The sequence below is a fragment of the Dipodomys ordii genome, unplaced genomic scaffold (genome assembly GCF_000151885.1).
Source record: "Dipodomys ordii isolate 6190 unplaced genomic scaffold, Dord_2.0 Scaffold103, whole genome shotgun sequence".
NCBI classification, from domain to species: Eukaryota; Metazoa; Chordata; class Mammalia; order Rodentia; family Heteromyidae; genus Dipodomys; species Dipodomys ordii.
In genome coordinates this window covers 643,406-647,729 of record NW_012267319.1, presented here as the reverse complement: position 1 = coordinate 647,729, position 4,324 = coordinate 643,406, and positions in this window count along the sequence as shown.

Sequence of the window (4,324 nt, the reverse complement as noted above, 5' to 3'; positions counted from 1 at the left end):
CACACACACACACACACACACACGTCTCGGCCTCCTAGAATACATTTTATTAGACTTTAAGCTGTTTTTTCAAAGGACTCACACCCTTGGAATCCTCCCCTGCATGGGTGGAGCAAGACGGTTTTCTTTTGACCTGTCCGTAGAAGCATCCAATGTGCCTTCACCAGACTCCCCACCCCACCTCTCTCCCTCATGCCTCCCCTTCCAAAACCAATCTCCGCCAGCTTCCCGGTGCCATGTGCACACGTGCTTATAAAGTGTTTGACCGCAGCCGCCCTCCTGCCCACGGGAGGCCCAGGCTCCTGCCTTTCCTATTTTCATTGTATGTTCATGGTTCATGGGTTTTCACCCTGCCACCTCAAACGTGCGTGCACAATGCTTCAGTCAGGCCCTCTATCCTACCCTTGCTGCCCGCACCCCCTTACCTCTTCCTGGCCCCCCCAATCCAGCAGCTTTCAGGGAGCTTCGTGCTGTCTTCTTCACTCGCAGCTGCAAAGCAGCTCAGAACTGTTCACCCTCTGATTCTCTTAACCCATGACCCACAAGACTTTCACATGGACAGAGAAAGCGTCCTTGGAGCAACTTCTGCAGCTGGCCCAGCCGCCATAGCTCCCCCTTCCCCTTCCAGCCTTCCTGGTCCCTGGCCAGCATCCAAGGAGACGCTGGGTTTCCACGAATCCTCCCCAACACCTCCCTGCACACCCATGGCAGTGGCTGGACCCATGAGCTCTCTCATCTTTACGTCCTTGTCTTTCCTGCTGCCTTGAACTGTCTGCTTTCCTGCAGTTTCCAGCCTCCCGCCAACCCGTCAGATATCCATGGGCCCCAAGCCAGAGGCTTCCTCCATTCTAGCTGCAGGCTTGGAAAGGCAACCTGATTCCAGAAACCTCTCTTGTTGATTTTAATGGTGCATTCATGAGTCCTTTGTTTACTGGGGTTATATCTCTCACCTTCTGAATTTGAAAGCCCCTTGAAAGGGAGAGAAGTCAGGCCCCACCAAGCCTGGCGTCCAGCACTGAGCAGACTCCACACTGATTTTGAAATAAATAAATATCCCAGTGGTCACTAAGCACAGGGCTGCTGTAGGAAAGAAAGCTCTTCTGTTCTAGAAAATTAGAGTCACTTTCCAAAGCTACTATCGAAGAATTTTCTTGTTTGGAGATGAGAGGAAAAAGTTATCTCAGAATCTTCATGCTGTCAAATTCTAATCCAGTTTCCTAAAACATTAAAGACAGACAGATAGATAGATGATAGATGAAGAGAGACAGACAGACACTGACAGGCAGATGGATGATAGAGAGATAGATAGAATAAACTGGTATTGTTTTATTTGTTTGTTTGTCAGTTGTGGGGCCTGAACTCTGGGCCTGGGCACTGTTCCTCAGCTCTTCAGCTCAAGGCGAGAGCTCTACCACTTGAGCCACAGCACCACTTCCAGCTTTTTCTGCTTATGTGGTACTGAGGAATCGAACCCAGGGCCTCATGCATACAAGGTGGGCACTCTACCACTGAGCCACCTTCCCAGCCCCTGAACTGGTTTTAAATCCAGACTGGGGGATAAACAGATTAGCCTGCAGGTCCACTCAGTCCTTCTGGCCCAGCTCCTCCCTTGTCTCTTCCATCCTCCAGGAAGTTCACACACTTAGCTAGGTATCACACTGTGTAGTAAATAAATGTACATGCCTTCTTATTTCGTGAAGATATTGAGAACTGGTTAGACTTCAGCTTCTCCCTCTATCCCTTCCTCCTTCTCCTTTCCCTCTTTGTCCTTGTCCTTTTCTGTCTCTCCCACACTTGCTCCGTACTCCCCTCTCTTTCTCTCCCTCCCCTCCATCTCTCTCATCTTATTTTAGATTTAACTTATGTCCTATTCACTCAGCCTCCCATCCCACCCAGCACTGAGGCCAGATGGGAGGTTGAATGCATGGAACAGGAGGGAGGGAGCAGCCAGCAGGAGAGAGGACAGCCAGGCAGACACGGGGTGAGGACGTGGCAGGTCCAGTCCATCCCCGGACTCTGCAGGGCTCTGCTCACCTTCTTCCAGGCGCAGTGCTGCAACCTTATCTGAAGCCATTCAGCTTTAAATGATTCCCTGTTTGTGCATGAAAAGGTCACTTTATAACCTGCCGTGTCTTTTAGCCCAATTAGCTGCCCATACCTGTCCCGGGGACAAGGGCTGTCTGGGCTACTCATGGAGCCATGAGTCTCTCCTTGACACCAATGTCAGTGGCCTCAGAGAACTGGCACCCAGGACCACAGGCTGTGTTGAGGGCCTACAGAAAAGACTCATGTAGTCAGCAGCCCTGGCAGCTTTAGAACTGTGCTGTGACATCCTTCATTTTTCCCCCGGTCCCCACACGTGAACAATAGCAACCCCCACTCCTTCCCCACCACCGATCCTGTGACTCCCCTACTACACCTCCAAGCTTCCAATGGCAATCAGGGAGCACCAACCTCCAAACCACTCATTGCACCGATGTGTCTCCCCTCAGATTGCTGGGGTGCTCAAGCAGGCATTGGGGTGAAAGCCTGGGTTTTCTGCTAGGACACATCTCACTTCCTCTGGCTGATGCTATAAGGTAGTATCTGTTCCCCAAAGCCTCTTCGGGGCACTGCCCCAGAGGCCTGTGATCCCAAGCCATGCACATGTGCTGCCCAGGCAGCAAGAGCAATTCTGGTGTCTGATTACTTGTCTTGCAAGATGAACCTTCACAGTTACCAACCAGGACTCCAAAGAGTCTAGCTATTTCTCCCAAGAAAACATGGTTTCTATGGTTGACAAGTAAAGAAGCTTGGTTGTATTTTTTACTGGGCATGTTAATGTGCAGATAGTGCTTTTCATTCACATAACATGGAATAGTTTTAAGGGTTATGTCAGCAGGGTGTGTGGGTATGTGTGAATGTGTACACACACACACACGCACACACACACACACACACACACACACACAAATAAAGAAAGGGGTAGATAGAAAGGAAATAACCCCAGTGTATTCCCAGGAGCACCTCTGACTTCATCGCATTGCACGGCATTTAATGGGTCACAAAAGAAGAATTAAAATAGCACTTTCTACTTGCAATACATGTGTCAATATCAATAAAGTACAAGTAACTGTCTTTCAAAATAACATCAAACATGATATGCAAAGCTAATATCCTACAAGATGTTATGATCATCAGTTATTTCAAGACTGAAAGGCATTAGCATAAAAAGTGGTACATTAATTCCGTTTAATAGGAGTACTTGCTTTAAGCAATTCCAAATACTAAGTCATGCTGAAGGAATTATTACCAATATAATAAAAATCAGAACAATTTGCAACCAATTAAATGCAGTGAACTAAAACTCCTTGGAAAAAAAAGTTTAAATCCCTGACTGAGCAGCTGAGAGGTGGGAGCTGCAAGTGCACATTGGGGGCGCATCCCGGCCAGGGCAGGCTGACGCTGCCTCAGTGTTCTGAGGCTGTTTGACCTGTTGCTTTGAGCCTGTGGTAAGACAAACGTCATGGAGGGAGAGCAAGATAGAGTAAACCGGACAAAACTGCTTATCTTGGTAAAGAAGAGGAAGGAAGGAAGGAAGGAAGGAAGGAAGGAAGGAAGGAAGGAAGGAAGGAAGGAAGGAAGGGAGGGAGGGAGGAAGGGAGGGAGGGAGGGAGGGAGGGAGAGAGAGAGGGAGAGAGGGAGGGGAGGAAGAGAAGGAGAGAAGGAAGAGGAAATGGAAGAGAAAGAAGAGGAGGAGGAGGAGGAGAAGCAGCAGCAGCCAGATCACAATATCCCTTTTTAGGACAGATCCCTGAGGTCCAGAAAATGACACACTAAGAATCCCCTCCTCATAGCACCATGGCTGAGGATGAAACCTTTACACACCAGCCTTAGGGGACTCATCTGCGCGTGATCTCAGCCTTGTCCTGCTGGCTTGGTTTTGAATGGAGGGTGGTTCCCAGTGGACATCAGCTGACAGCTCAGCCAGCCATCACAGCTGGCTCTCAGGTCATAGAGGACCCTATCAGGAAGGGCGAGAGTGTCTCTAAAGCACACCCCCAAGCCTTACAGCATGTATCTTCCTCCAGGATCTGGGTGTAACTTGGCTCCATTTTAAATGTAGACATACCGGTAAAACATCTGTGCTAGTCTTCAGTTGCCGCTGTAACAAGTGAGCATGGCTTAAGGCAGCATGGATCCATTTCCTTGTCGTTCTGGGTGCCCCAGGTCTGACAGGCTGATGGCAGAACTTGTTTCCTCACTGTTCCAGCATTCAGAGCCCTCCCTCACACCACGGCTGCAGCTCACTCACCCCTCGGCTTCCTCCACCTCATCTCTGTCT